This window comes from Medicago sativa, chromosome 5, assembly GCF_051527215.1.
Source record: "Medicago sativa cultivar Bolivia chromosome 5, Bolivia_mono, whole genome shotgun sequence".
NCBI lineage: Eukaryota > Viridiplantae > Streptophyta > Magnoliopsida > Fabales > Fabaceae > Medicago > Medicago sativa.
Window position 1 is genome coordinate 43,382,679 of NC_140753.1, and position 17,619 is coordinate 43,400,297.

A 17,619-nucleotide genomic window follows, 5' to 3' on the forward strand; every position below is an offset into this window, starting at 1 on the left:
GGGTTCATGATGTAAGAACCAACATAGAGAAGAATTTCAAAAACTTACTTATATGTTGTGCTTTGAAAAAAAAAAAAAAATCTTCTGTAAGCTTTAACAACTGTTGAATTCGGATTTCAGTGTAGAGCTACTTTGGATGGTAAAATTCTAGCAACATCTCGCTATTTATCGTCAGTGGGAATGTAAAAAAAAAAAAAAAAGAAAGAGCGAAATATTCTCTTACCTAAATATTTTCTTACCTTTTTGTTGATTATTTCCTTTTCTAGATATACAAATAGATTTAGGGTTATTATTATTTAGCAAACACGACAATTGATTGAGTGAGAATGGGCCGGATCGAATTATAGCTTAAATAAAATAGATGTAATTTAATTAATTAAAAACCTCGAGGATGGTCTATTACCCATTAAAAGATATATATTATTTCCTTCAAAATAAACACACTTAAACGTCTAACCAACTTAATAAGCGATTTGTTATGAAACTATTAGAATAAAAACAAGAATAAAGAGAAGGAGAGAGAATAGAGAGAGAAGAAGGAGGATTATATTATTCTCTTGTAGTGTACAATATGTTACATGTGATCTCTATTTATAAAGTATAATGATATGACTTAAGAGTTAAGTACTTAATGTATAAGTACAGAAATGTGTGCTTAGGAGTTAAGCAAAGGTGTCACCAAATAGATAAGCACAAGGGTTGTGGACATCCACTTATAATATTCATAACACTCCCCCTTGGATGTCCATCAAGGATATGTCTCATTAAAACCTTACTAGAGAAAAACCCAGTGGGAAAAAAATTCTAGTGAAGGAAAAAGAGTACAACATCCTTTTGTGTCATAATCTGCCTCGTTAAAAACCTTACCAGGAAAACCCAATGAGATAAAACCATGATTAAGGGAAAAAGAGTGCAGAACACATTTGTGTCTCCCCCTCATAAAGACAATTATATATGAGACGAAGAAGGTCAAATAATCTTATATGCTAGTTATCCAAAATCTTTACTTGACAGTGACTATGTAGAAAGATATGGTATATCTCCATGCTCTTCTCCAAATTAGCAGTTCTTGAGATATTGTCTTCATATTGAGTTGTAGAAAGAGTCTCCTTATAAATTTAGAAACCCAAAAGTTTCTTCTATGTGTGAAATCATAATCCTTAATAAATAGCATTATCCACTTCCTTGATGTAGTGCTAACATTTTCAAATCATCGAATGATATCATTGTTTCTCCAATATACAAATTGTATGCTTGACTTTGCTGCAATATCTGCATTTACTAATATTGACAAAAAAAATACTACAATATATAATAAGCAAAATACATTAGTGTCTTCACCTGACCAATTCAAATTGTTCATATTTTTCCTGAGGACGTCATCTTTACTCACATCAAGTGACATCACAATCATTCTATTACATAATCAACTAGATTTGTCCATATTGACCTTTATATAACAAATTTTAGAATCTCTTCAGGAGTTCTAATAATATCTATACGATTATCATAAAATCAATTATAAGAAATTCATTTGCATATCCTTAAAATGGACAAATGATGTCATCTCTTCAATAGTTTTGATAGTGAGTCTCACACAAATGAAATACTTCAGGGAGTTTCATATAATCACCACTATCAAGTGAGCCATACAGATAAATTGTAACACATCTTTCATATAATTTGAGTCTTTTATGTGCTACTGAACTTAATCAAGTATGAAAAAGTTCTTGAATTCACTTCAGGTGAATGTGTCTCTAAACAATAGATGTTTCTTAAAAATAAAGGTACATATTTACCAAATCACTTCAAGTGAACATATCAAACTCTCTCTCTCTCTCTCTATATATATATATATATATATATATATATATATATATATATGTATGTGTGTGTGTGTGTGTGTGTGTGTGTGTGTGTGTGTGTGTGTGTGTGTGTGTGTGTGTGTGTGTGTGTGTGTTTTACCATACTAATTTCCTTTTCGTGCGAAAAATCATATATATCCTTTTAACTTGACACCTTCAAGTGTGCGGACTACAAGTCCAAACAAATTCTGCTTTATGAAGCGAGTTTTATTTCATTGAAATTGTCTCCTTCCATTTGTACATATTTTCTTTATCTATAATCTTCAATAGACTTTAGCTCATGATCCTCATTATTACGTATAACATATAGCGCTATATTATATCCAAAAATACGTCGACGTTGACTTCATTTCGGTTTCATCTCATTCCATTGAGATCTTTTATTAATTACATAATTTATCAATATTTCATAAGTTTCAGGTACCTGATTAGTTCTTCTGGAACTAAAAAAATCAATTATGTCAGAAAACTCTTTTAGAGTTTTTATATCCTTGTTTGGGTTATCTTTTCTTTAAGCTCCTTTTCTTATTCAAGGCTTTTTATATTTGGAACCGATTGATCTATCATGCTTCAGATACGATTAAGACCCATTTCCAGTATTAGATTATCCGATATGGACATCTATTTTATTTGGAGCATTAGCAGCTGATATTTGATTTGTTTACCTTTGCAAATGAGTTATATCTTGAGGATCACAACGGGACAATAATATTTCCTTTTCAAATAATTTATTTGAACTTCATGTTCACATTTTCAGCTACTTATTGTCTCCCCCCTAATATTGGGAAAACTAATCCATCAATTCATAATCAGTCTACTGGGCTGTAAACAAGATGGCTCAGTACATTTAATGATAGATGGAGGTTCATATCAAATATATTTTCCTAATATTCTTTCAAGATTTATCTTAGTGCATTATATTGAAGCAATTGTGATATACACAACACATCAAAAGTCCACTTAGATGAGAAATATTAGGTTTTTAACCTAAAACCAATGATAGATTAAAGGGAGGATTTATATATAGTAATGTGTTGGCTTGATGCAAATCAATATCTAAACATACAAGATTATTTCCCAAAATAGAGTTTATAAGGTATGGTTTCATAAGTATTAATCATACAATTAACTTTAGACATCTAAAGAATAGATCTTCAAGTCCATTTTTATGAGCATATGCTACCGGTTGTTCAATATCAATTTTCATCGACGAATGATACTTATCAAATGTTTTCTGAAAAGTTCAGAAAATAAACTCTTAGTCAAATTTGTTGACAAAATAATCTCACAAACTTCTGGTTCTGAGTTGACAAGAATCATACATGCGATCATCTAATTGATGCATTGTATTGTTTTACAAATATCACTTCATATAAGTGAGAGACTCACTCCTTAAATTGTCAACTTTCTCTGGGAACTAGTAACACACAATAGTTACTAGATTGAAGAATCTTCTGGCTCTTCAATATATATCCATTCTTTTCAACTAGTTTCTGCAACATAATAGATCCGGGATAACCCAACCGGTCTTGCCAACAATTTGTAAACAATTCGGCTTTACAATAATATGTGCTTTCATTGCACTAATAATATAAATTGTAAACTTCAGGTTTACAATAATATGTGCTTCCATTGCACTAATATAAGTGTAGTATAAATCAGAGATTTTTTTTTACTACACTTATTTTCTCCAGAATATATCTCGTAATATAGAGATATTTAACATTTTTTTTCTTTCAATAGATGGATATCTTAAATCTCATTAAAATTTTCAAGAGAATGCAATCTCATTTGTAACTTTGCTTCTCTCGGTAACAATACATTAGCTCTTCAGGAGCCTTCAATAATTCTTCAGGAACTTTATCACAAGTGATAAAAAAAAATCATTATTTGAGCAATCCTTATGAGATTGTTTAATAAACTCAAGAATATGCATTTGAAACATGATTTGTAAACTTCTAGTTTACAATAATATATGTTTTACTTATTTCACTACAAGAATTCCTTAATATACTAGCCAATTCAAAATTGCATTACTGGGGGATTCAGACCCTCAGTAATTACTGGCGGAATAAACCTCCAATAACATCAAAAAAACCCTCAGTAAAGTTACTGACGGAAAAAACCCTCAATAATTCCATGACTTACATTACTGACGGATAAATCCGTCAATAAAGAACCATCGAATTATTACTGGCGGAAATATTCCGCCAATAATGTAAACAACATGACTTTGTTTTACTGAGGGATATATATCCGTCAGTAATTTTATAACGGATTAAATAGTCCGCCAATAATGCAAAGTATCCGCTAGTAATGTAAGTCATTTAATATTCCGTCAGTAACGAATAAAATCCGCCAGTAATTAAAGCATAGAATCCGCCAGTAGTCCCCCTTATCCGCCAGTAATGATAGGATGCAAATCCGCCAGTAGTCCCCCAAATCCGCCGGTATTGACATAACACTTATTAAAAAAACCAAAAATCGCTCAGTTCTCTGTTCTCTCCCCTCTCTACCCTCTGAAGCATCGTGTTTCTCTCTTCTCTAATCCCAAATCAGAGATCTAAAAAATGTCAGGTTGGGACGAAGGAGGCGTATACTACAGCGACCAAGCACGCTCATGGGACGACGGCCGTGGTGGTGAAACCGATGCCACCATCTCCAACCACACCATCCTCCAAAAATTCAAAGAATTCATCCGTAACTTCGAGACCGGTAACAATGTCTTCCCTTACAGAGAAAGCCTTCTCCACAATCCCAAATATCTTCTCGTCGATATGGAAGATCTTGACTCTTTTGACCCTGATCTTCCTTCTAAACTCCGATCTGCCCCTGCCGATATTCTTCCTCTGGTAATTCATTTTAAACTCTGATTTTCTTCGGTTGATGACTTCGTTGATGTTGATTTTTTTGTGTTGATTTGTTTTTTGTTTGTTTGTTTGTTTGTTTGTGTAGTTTGAAAATGCGGCGGCGCAGGTTTTGGTGAGTTTGAAGACGAAGGTTGCTGGAGATACTGGTGATATGGAATATGCTGCTCCTGGTGATGTTCAGATTCTTCTTACTTCTAAAGAGGATTCTGTTTCCATGAGATCACTTGGGGTGAGTTGATTTTAACTAATTTTGTGTTTAATTGTTCATTTTGGTTTAAAATTGTGTTTTGGAAGATGTTTAGGGAATTAGGGTTCCAATTGAGATATTTGATATCTGTAGCACGGACACTTTTAATCGAAGGTGTGTCTGGGGTGTGACATTGACACATGTGATTAAGTTCAATTAGGTCATTTTCACAAATTATTATTGGTGTCAGTTTTGTGTCTTGTGTCCATGTGTGTGCTTCAAAGTATTTTATAGTTTCTACAAAGTTAGTTGATTCTTATTGAAATTCAAGTGCTTAGGGTTTCAATTGAGACATTTGCTTGTTGTCATGAAACCAGTTGATTATGTTGAATCTCGACTGCTTAGGAATTGAGATTTTTGCTAGTTGCAACAGGACAAGTTGATTCTTATTTAATTTTGAGCATTTGGTATATTTGAGGTTACATCAAGTTGATTACCTTTTTATCATTTTCGTAGGCTCAATACATTTCGAAGCTTGTTAAAATTGCTGGGATAACAATTGCTGCGTCGAGGACTAAGGCAAAAGCAACATATGTGACCTTGATATGCAAGAATTGTAAGAAGGGGAAGCAAGTTCCGTGTTGGCCAGGACTTGGGGGAGCAGTTGTTCCACGTTCATGTGATCATGTTCCTCAGGTTTAGTTTGTGCTGTCTTTTGCTTATTTTGCAGTGGATACTTCCTGTTCTATTTTTTGCGTTTTTGAGGATGTCTCTTACATGATAAACGGTTTTTTTTGTAGCCTGGAGAAGAATCTTGTCCAATTGATCCGTGGCTTATTGTTCCCGACAAGAGCAAGTATGTTGATCAACAAACCTTGAAGTTGCAAGAAAATCCGGAGGTAGTAATATACTTTTGATATGATAAAAGGTTTAAAGACAATTTGAATGACTTATCATATGACAATTTTACCGTGTTCCCATGAGTGTGCTCAGTTCTCTGTTCTCTCCCCTCTCTCCCCTCTCACAAACAAATCGCTCAGTTCGCCGCCGCTGAAGCTTCTCCTCAGTTCGCCGCCTCTGATTCTTTCTCTCAGTTCACAATCTCCTTAAGCCATGGTAAGCCAACCGATTCTCTAATTTCTCATTCATTCTCCAATTTCTTATTTTAGGGTTTTGAATTGGGATTTTTTTAGGGTTTTAGAATTTTTTTATGGTTTTAGAATTCGGGGGGATTGAGAATAATTTTTGTTTTAATGTTTTGACTAACTTCGCTAGATTCAGACTTTGGAGCCATGGCTTGTCAGTGCGATCAAAATTTCTGGGGACCTAAAACTAGAATCTATTCTTGCAAGTGGTCTGCCTACATCAGAGGATTCAGAGCATGTTGTTGATCTGGAATTATTGAAAGCAAGTCCTCTATCTGCACAGATCTGGAATTATAGAAGAACCTGGATGCAGTACAATGCTGTTAGATCAAGTACAACGGTTGTGCGCTTCTTTGTTGGTTTGGTAGGTGTTACTTGTGTTTGTCTCACACGATTCTTAATATTAGTAGAATTGACTTGGCAGGAAAATCTTTCCTCTTCTCATTGGCAATATCTTTTGAACAGACACAGGTTGTTTCAGCGAAGTTTGTCATGAAGACAGATGATGATGCATTTGTTCGTGTAGATATAGTGCTAGCCTCTTTGAAGAGGATCAATGTGTCTCATGGGTTACTATATGGACTCATCAATTCAGATTCCCAGCCTCATCGAAATCCTGATAGCAAATGGTACATCAGCCAAGAGGTAATGATATCTTCTCTTTCTAGATTAATCCTTCTTACATTTTATTTACTTTATTAGTTTCTGACTCTCAGTTTATGGAATATGGTATATGCAATGTTTATTGATTGGACCTACTTTTAAATAGATCTCGGATGAATGTATTGGTCTTTGTACAAATATTCTCTATTCATACAAACTAAAGAGCTTATAATGAATGTAAATTCCCATGGATGAATTGAAACATGGTTATTCAGTCATGGTCCATGGGTTGGTGCATTTTCTTCAATTATCATATGCTTAGTATCGGAAAACTTAATTTAGAAATAAATTTATGTACATTGAAATGTTGATGAATGTTTCATGTCTCAAATATAATTATGAATTTTACACATTTAATTGATTTTGATTCCACTCTCAAGAAAACTTAATTTAGAAATAAATTTATGTACATTGAAATGTTGATGAATGTTTCATGTCTCAAATATAATTATGAATCTTACACATTTAAACAAAGTTGAAGCAATATTGTTGACTCCACTTTGTCCAGCACTGCATAGCAAATTAGCAATAAATTACTAGGTTGAGTTGAATATGTCAAAAGCAAGCTGAAATAGTTTGATTAACAGCCACAAGATAATACTCAAAATAGTTTGATTAATAGTTTGAATATGTCAGAAGCAAACTGAAATAGTTTGAATATGTCTTGTACAAGATTTGAAACCTGTTAAGTTCATATCTTATAAAATTTTAAACACAAAAGTTAATTTCAATAGTATAGATTTGAAACCTGTTAAGTTCATATCTTCTGATTAATATGTGTTCATGTTAGAATTAACTGTAACCCCTTCCGAATACTCTTACTCATTGTCTATTGTATAGATGAACAAATATGAACTCATATGATATTATGAAATTACTTTCTGAACCATGATTGTGTACTGGTATGGACCACAAAGGCGTATAAAGATGAACAAATATGAACTCTCGTTACAGATCAATATTTCTTTAAACTATATAATGAATGAATTTTTCGTTATTTTATTTTTCTACTCGTTAAATTTATCTATTAATGTAGTCTTTATTCTTATGAGATTATCATATCATGTTATATGCATTTGTTGAAGCTTTTCAAAGGTAGCAGGATAATTATATGGATACTTTAATAATTATATGGATGAGGCTTCGCAAGAAAATCCCCAAAACACGGGAAGAGGAGGAAATAGGAGTGAAGATCACCGAGAAGGAGATCAAGATCAAATTTGTCCGAATATTATGATAATTAGTTTTTTTTCTTAGTTTTCTAGATTGTAGGAATATTATTAAAATATTTATGATTTTGTATGAAAATTATTTATGTATTGTACAAATATTATAATGATACGTGGTTTAATTAATTTGTCGTATTAAATAAAAAAAATTATTTCTTTAATTTATTTGTGTTTATTTAATTTTATTTCTTTAATTAAAATCAAAAAGTGGGGGAAGGGATAAAAAAAAAAAAGGTGAAGTACATTACTGGCGGACATTTCCGTCAGTAATGCAAATTCGATTAACATTACTGGGGGGATAAATCCGCCAGTAATATTATGACAAATCTGAATCTACATTACTGGCGGATTATTCCGTCAGTAATTACTGGCGGAAATAATCCGCCAGTAATTACTGACGGAATAATCCGCCAGTAATGCTTTGTCAAAACTAACTCCCCATTACTGAGGGAAAATTCCGCCAGTAACATTTCTGACGCTCATATTACTGAGGGACTCGAATCCGCCAGTAATGCGTATTACTGAGGGATTTTTTGCATTACTGGGGGATTATTTCCACCAGTAATAAGGAAAATTCTTGTAGTGTTTCAATCCATTTGAAACAATAATAAACAACAACAAAATTCTACCCAAATAAAATTATATAATGAATATTCTAAAACCTTGATTTATATTTTGTATTATCATAGATATATCAAATACAAAAAAATCAACAAATAAAACATTATAAATCATACATATTTTTCAGGTGAGTAATTAGGCAACAAAAATTGTCAATAAGACATATTTTTCAAGTTTGACATCTCCAAAGTTTATATTATATGTAAGATCAAGATTAAATAAATGTATTTCATGAGAAAATATATCTAACATATAACATTTATGAGATAATAAACTTGAAGGATTTAGAAGTAAATAAGAGAATGTCAATTCGTTAAAGATATTTTCAAGAATTATGTAGAGAAGAGTTTGTGATTATCTTGTCATTCAATCCTTCTAGAAGTCTTATGCAATAAGAAAGAAGAAAATCATAACCAAACTTTAATCATAGAATAAGGAAACAATCTTTCACGATTCAATCCATATAATAGAAATATCAAGAAAATCTTTGATCTAACACTAATTTCCCAACTGGTCCAAGTTCATACTGATGGAATTTTACGACCTTGACATGTATCAAATCAATAGTAATCTCTATTAAATCAATTACCATAACCCTGATATTGGTGATATAAAACAAATAGTAAAGTCATTCACCTGTGGGAATAACATTCAATGTGATCTTTCACTATTTTAATTAATAATCACTCTTTGTTCAATTATAAACGTGACTAATCTTTAAAAAAATATTCTTGAAGATATTAATTTATTTTGCTACTATAATACCATATATGAGAGATATAGAAATTCACATTCGGTCTCTTATTTTCTTTTTCTTTTCGAAATCAATACGAAGATCAAATGAATCATTTAGGAAAAAATATTCATAGATGTATAGATGTAGTTCTTTAGGAACTTACAATCAAATTGATGCATTAATAAACTTAAAAATATAAAAAAAAATCAGATTTCTTAAGGAAAATTAACTATCCAAAAATTAAGGAAACAAACATACAGCTTTTTAGATCTATACCGACTAGAAAAAATAACATTCAATTTTCAAAAAAAAAAAAAAAACTGCTGAACAAATCATTCGATTTTTTTTTTTTGTTGATCCAAAATTTCTTTAACAAATTGAAAAGACTTGTCACAAATTTCACATAACAAACCAATGCTTTATTAGAATATTAAGGAATAAATTTAGGAAATTTATGTAACAAATTTCATATCTCTTGTGAAAATTTTCAATTAACTATGAATAAGTTAAAATATATATTCAACATCACAGCTAGATTGAATTCAAGTATTAAAAATTAGTTCTATAAGAACTGTATAACTTTCAAGATGCATCATCATTGAATTGAATTTTTCAGAAATTTATGGAGAATAAAAATCAAGTTTGTATGTTCTTCAAGAACTATACACAATCAAATCAATTATTTGTGCAGGGATGCATCACTATTGAATTCTTCAGGAATTCATAGATAATAAAATTGAGTTGTTTAAGTTCTTCAAGAACTATGCAATATAATTAAACCATAAAATCAATTCTCCAAGCAATCCTTTAGAGATTAATGTAAACAATTTATTCATTAAGATCGAGTTATTATATGAAATTAGAACACACTTACTTTGAAACCATGGTGACCGGATTCGCCGAGATTGAAGACAAAGTCTTCCTTCGCCTTTCACATGCTCCAAACTTAGGGTTTTCGATGGGGCAAACCGCTAATGAGCAGAATAGTCAGAGTGATGGCAAAGGGGACCTAGCCTCTCTATTTATAACCGTGCAACCCTAGGCACCACCCATCATGGGCCTAGTGTTTGGGCCTACACTATGTTTCTACACAAATCAGATTAAGTGCCCAAAAACCCAATATTTATTGATCACTTTTATTAGGGCCTAAGCATCATCAAATGGATCACAACATCAGTCCGTTTTTATTAAAACCAAAACAAACAATTGATTGTAGCCCACAAAATATTAGAAGAAATTCTAACATTCTCCCACTTGGGCAAAATCAATTGTGTATTTTAAAAATAAAATAAAAATAAAAATTTAAAAATAATTTTTTGAAAACGACTCTCGGACTGATAACAAACTTCCTAACGTGGCCACTACATGATCCCATGATGCAACACTTAATAAAGACTCCGTCCAACTAAGAACTGAATGATATTGAATCATGGCGGTAGTTATATCCTTAATTGATACAACACCTTCTATGGTTACAAATATCACCAATTCCGTCGACTAGTCATCTGTGTAGAGTGTAGCAAGAAATGATATGTCAACGTGATCATCGACCATACTATCATTTTCATTGTCGGTCCTCAATTTCTCTCAATGCCTTAAAGCCAGAGAAATTATGTGATTTCTCTCAAATGCTTAAAGCCAAAGAAATTATGCGATTTCTCTCAAATGCCTTAAAGCCAAAGAAATTATGTGATTTCTCTCAAATGCCTTAAAGCCAGAGAAATTATGTGGTCCACGGAAAACCACATTGCCTCAGCTCCAAAATAGTGTCAATCACCGGCATACTGATCCCAACGACACTGAGCTCTAATTTTCACACATAATACATCAGCTCCAAAATAATGTTAACTGCCGGCATAAAGATCCTGTCAACATTGAGCTCAAATTTTTCTCATGTAATGCCTCAGCTCCTAAATAGTGTCGATCACCGGCATAGTGATCCCTTCAACACTGAGCTATAATTTTTCACATTTGATATTTGATATATACAAGAATTCATCTCATCATCAATAATTAAATTGAATGGAAATTCACATCAATATATCAAAGAAAATAAGTGAAAGAAAAATTCATCATCAAAAAATTAAATATATCAAAGAAAATAAGTGAAAGAAAAATTCATCATCAAAAAATTAATAATTTAAATTCAAACTCCCACTAACCAAAGACATCAAAAGAATTCACAGTATTCGTGTTATTCAAAGTGACTCTTGAAAACAATGAATCTAAGTCATTTGGTTAAAAGAACAATTAACATCAAAGTTTGGGAGCCAATGAATGTAATAAATAATTCATTACCATAAATTATAGGAGTTGGGAGCCACTAATTTCATTTTCGACAATTTCAAAGGGTTCAAAAATGCTAGTTGTAACCTTTGGTTTTAGTAAATTTGCTTCTAATGCAATCCACACAAGTACCTGGATCATCAAACATCAAGAAAGGTAGAATATTTACTTCGATTAATTTTTCAACCCTTTTCCCAATAAATATGATCCAAGTGCTTATGCCATAAAGTAAAGGATCTCTTCCTCAACATTAGACCTTATAGCAACAAAAGTTTTGACAACGAAAGACGAAGCAATGTTATGTGAAGTCAAAGACAACTTAACTAAACCATCAACAAAAGATCCAGGGAGTCATGAACTATCTACTAGAGACCATTTATATAGATGAACAAAGGATGAAGCAAGGTTATGTGAGTTTAATCTCAAACTTAGTTTTCTACCTCCAAGAGTAAAACTAAAACAAAGTTGCTCCAACAAGGTAACACAAACAAGTTTCATCCTAAATGAAGGTTACATGAAAGATATTTTTCAAAACAAGTTCAAAACTAGAATGTTAAATTATGGTGACATCTCCCACTGACTTCACAATTACTCCTTGATCATATTAAACTGAAATTAAGTTGACATCTCCCATTGACTTCACAGTCACTCCTAAATTACAACATTGTCAGATTTTCACGTCCAATAACTTTTTCATTAGACACAAGGAGACCAATATGACAAGGTACTTTAACTTGTGAGTCATCTCCCACTTACCACAAGGTTATTTCAGTTCATGCATGTTCTCTTAGAGGCAACTCCAAATCTTACTACCATTTCTTACAGTTTGACTTGTTTAACATCTTAGAATCACAAAGAAAATCATTGGTTCAAGACATGAATTCATTAAAATATGTCATAAGACAAGATTTAGCTCAAAGTAAATAAGCTATTATAACGAGGCCAATATAATTGTACAATCACCATTGGGAAGAATGCACAAACTAAGGTCAGAACCCAAGCCAAAACCTCAAATGAGTTAATCAATGAGGATACATTGAACTTGGGAAATTGTCACATTTGGGCAGACAAATTCATTGGTTCAACATATACTCCAATAACTCTATCTTATATAAGTTAATCAATGAGCATGCATAATAAAAGCATAACAATTATCCATTGAGGAAATATATGAGACAAAACATGAATGCATCAAAATATATCTTTTGACAAGATATAGCTCAAAATAAACAAGCTATCACAATGAGGCCAATATAATTGTACAATCACCTTTGGGCAGAATGTACAAACTAAGGTTATAACCCCAGTCAAAACCTCATGTAAGTTAATCAATGAGCATGTATTGAATTCAGAAATTTGTCACCTTTGGGCAGGCAAATTCCTTAGTTCAAAACATTCTCCAATAACTTATCCCAAATAAATTTTTAATTGTAAAATGCAATAACCACCTTTGGGCAGGAAACTACATGTTACAATTAAAAACATTCCTCAAACTACAAAAGGAAATTTCATAAATCAATCAATAGAGGCGGTCCCACTTTGGTGGTAACGACCTATATCAACGCAAGAAAATCTTTTTGCATAGGAATCAACAACTCTTGTCAAAATGAGACACAGAAAAAATATGCATTATTTAAATGCATCTAAACTGGCCAATATCGTTTCAATTTGCATTCATCGTAATTTTGTTTGATACGATGCGGTAGAATAGTACGTTAAAAGCACATAAAAGAAAATCAACATATAATTATGTGCTATCTTTTGTAAGAGTACTATTACCGCTAAAATCATAATCTCATTAACAAGTAATGATTTAAATCAATTAAATATGCAGCGGAAATATATGAGACTTTAATTTCACCACCATTGAGGATAAAAGACAAAAGAGTCACAAAATTATATAAGAAAAGACTATAATATCCTCAATGTAAGTCTCCATAATAAACAAAAGAGTATTCATCAACAAATGATATTTGTTTCTCATTTCAAGATAATTGACATGTAAAATTCTCCCACTTGATAGAGAATGATAGTTGGATTATCAATCCAATATTTTTAAAATGTTTAAACAAATATTCAACTATATTCTCTATCACACAATGGTCATGTCAATTAATATTACACCAATAGGATATGCCCATCCCTTATATAATAAGAGAACACGTGTAATCAAATTCAATAAAAAGAATTTAAATTAATTAAACCATGGCTAACCTCAAAAGGTGTAATCAATTCTCCTTGTATGTAGAGTCATTAAGCTTTGACGACTTAGCAAAGGTTCCGAAGAATTTGACATATTATCGCCTCAATTGGTTCATAATTCAACAACAAACCAATATAGCAAAAGAAAGACTCTAATAATACATCAATAAAATACAAGGATATATAATAGTTTTCGATTGCCTTTAAAATAGCTCAAAAATTATCTTTAATGATATTCCACGAGTGAGCCAACAAATAAGAACAAGACAACATATAATTTAATAATTATAAATTCATATACATTGATATTTGGTGCTATGATTGACAAAATTGAGTGTAAAGTAATTTCACAAATACAACAATTTAATAGAATAATTCACTTCTATAAAAGAAAATTTCACATATAATATTTTAGATCATCCTTGGGAATATATATCTCACATATAAAAAAAAAGATTTTACATATTTTACAAAATAAAATTTATTCCCATAAATAAAAATGTGAAAACAATATTTGGAAATTATTTCCAATCAAATTACTCAATTTTCAAAACAAATCAATCCACCAAAATCAAATCAAATCCTTTTGAAAATGCAAAATTTGATCCATAAAATATTAATTATGGTGTTTCCTTCCGGATTTGAGATAAAATAAAATTATGCATGATGGAATATTCATATGATAATCATGTCAATATTTATTCACATTAGATGCACTTGCACAATGAATCACAATATGTGAAATTTGTATTTGTTTCAAAAACGCAAACCTTGTGGCAATAGAAACAAATGTAAAATCAATTTGCAGTGACAAACACAACATCAAAAGGAGTAGCACAAAAGATTCATGATGTTATTTTGAATATGACTACTCAAAATCGTCTATGGATCCACACATGCAATTGCAATTCAATCATGATAAACATAGTCTCAAAACTAATTCAACATATGAATAAACCAAATCTCAAATCCACTTCATTTTTATATTAGCACAAATGATAGCCATATATAAAAGAAACTATCCATAAACTTAAATGAAGAAGGACCCACACAAAAAAAAAAAAATTGGATCAACTTACCAATTTCACATGTATTAATACATCTATGGAACATGTAAAAACAATAATAATTGAGCAAACAATTATTAAGACCAAGCTATCTTTCATATAGATTAAAGAAATTTACCAAAATTTCACAAAGAAAACAATCAAAATTATTGTTCAAGTAACTTCATTTTGATTGAAAATTGTTTGCCAGATAATCGAAGATCAAACACATACAACAATAGGAAATATTTAATTTCTCTATCAGCTATGTGATTTTGAAAATTGAAACAATTTCAATGATTTAAATTGAATATTAACAAACAAATCTTATAATTCAAAACTTCAAATTGTATGCTCAAAACAAGAACACTTCTTTAAAACAAAATTGAACCTTTTAAACAAATATTCAAATTCACCATAAAGTGCAAACCATATATATAAATTAACAGCCCAAATAATATCAAAGTGAGAAGAATATCAAATTCTAATATATGACAATGATATTAAAAGAAAAATGAGCCAAAGTGATAAGATTTAATTATAAATCTTTAAAAGTAAATCATTCAAAAATATCCATATATATATATATGAAGTACTTTAATTTGATTTATTCCATAAAACTCTTAGAAAATCAAAGTGTATTATTCATGTAGGCTTATGAATTTGAATACTGGAGTGACAATTATCATGAGAAGCTTAAAATAAATTCATCAAAATCGTTACAGTATTGTCGGATTTTTATAAACAACCGTTTTCAATCCAAATAAACAAAAACAAACTAAAATTCATGCTTATCTCACAATCAACCATCATAACAAAATAAATATGGCTGAAACAAAATCAGTCATTGTCACTTAATTGACACCGAACACGTGTATGTATAAAAGAAACAAAAGAAATTGCATAGCAATAAAATCAATTTGCTTCACCTTTGGCAAATTCCAATACGGTGCGCACAAAATTTCAGTTGGATAAACAAAACAAGGTACCTTAAGTTCTTGATCAATTTTCGGTGTCATACGATGCGATGCCGCATAAAAGAACACATCGTAGTATCGCACACACTAAAAGGATGTCATCATTATATTATGAAAATCGAAATCACATATATAGTATGAAAATCGTTGAGTTCATAAAATTGAGGAAATCTAATCTATTTATTCCAAAATTTAAAATAAGGGCTGAAGAAACTTCACGGCAGAAAAGGAAAAAATTAACCTTGAAAACCCCAAATCATATACCATGATCGAATGATCAAATTTAAAATTAGGGTTCTAAATCATATAATATCAGGCTCTGATACCACATGTAAACAATTTATTCATTAAGATCGAGTTATTATATGAAATTAGAACACACTTACTTGGAAACCATGGTGACCGGATTCGCCGAGATTGAAGACAAAGTCTTCCTTCGCCTTTCACATGCTCCAAACTTAGGGTTTTCGATGGGGCAAACTGCTAATGAGCAGAATAGTCAGAGTGATGGCAAAGGGGACCTAGCCTCTCTATTTATAACCGTGCAACCCTAGGCACCACCCATCATGGGCCTAGTGTTTGGGCCTACACTATGTTTCTACACAAATCAGATTAAGTGCCCAAAAACCCAATATTTATTGATCACTTTTACTAGGGCCTAAGCATCATCAAATGGATCACAACATCAGTCCGTTTTTATTAAAACCAAAACAAACAATTGATTGTAGCCCACAAAATATTAGAAGAAATTCTAACAATTAACGCTTTTGAATTCTTCAGGAATTCAAAGATAAAAATATCAAGTTCTTTAGGAACTACACTGTTGAATTCTTCAGGAATTCACAGAGAATAATATTGAGTTCTTCATGAACTACGTTTGAATTCTTCAGAAATTCAGAGAGAATAATATCGAGTTCTTCAGGAACTTCATAATTGATCTCTTTTAATATTATAATATGAGATCCATTCTTATGCAATACTTCAGGAATGCATATGGAATAAATAAACACAATAATATAATAGGGTTCATATAATAATTAATGTATCTATAATTATTCAAAAAAAACTAATGTATCTATAAGGCACTGGTTCCAATTGATGGAATTGTAACAATATAGCCTATAATCATTGATACAAGAAATAAATTTTGTTTACATAAAACAAATTGATTAAGAAGAATTACATACCTCAGTTGGTAACGTGTTATGAAACTATTAGAATAAGAACAAGAATAAAGAGAAACAGAGAGAAGAAGGAGGATTATATTATTCTCTTGTAGTGTACAATATGTTACATGTGATCTTTATTTATAGAGAAGTATAATGATATGACTTAAGAGTTAAGTAGTTAATGGATAAGTGCAGAAATGTGTGCTTAGGAGTTAAGCAAAGGTGCACTAGATAGATAAGCACAAGGGTTGTGGACATCCACTTATAATATTCATAACACGATTTTTATTTTTGAAGAATTATTTAGCTAATTTTAGAGAGCCTAAGGATAACATATTTAAATAAATAGTTTTTTTTTTTTTTTGAAGAAAATGAATCTAACATTTTTACCAAAAGTATTTATAATTTTATTTTGAGTAAATTACACTTCCCTCCCTTAAAAGATGCCTGAGTTACACTTCACTCCCCTCTTATGCAAAACATATTAGAAAATATTTCACTCCCCACTCCTGAAAGAAGCTTGAATTACATCCCCACCCTGTTATGTTAAAATCTACAATTTCCTCCCTTAATAATTTTTTTTTCTTATTTGTAGTAACTTATCAACAAAAAAAAATCGGACA

At 31.0% G+C, this 17,619-nt stretch overlaps 2 pseudogenes; both read left to right on the forward strand.

Moving 5' to 3' along the window:
• The window catches only part of LOC146922282 (uncharacterized), a 153,347-nt pseudogene that overhangs the window by 40,846 nt on the left and 94,882 nt on the right, over positions 1-17,619 (forward strand).
• On the forward strand, positions 4,421-5,624 carry LOC146922284 (DNA replication licensing factor MCM5 pseudogene; annotated as a pseudogene).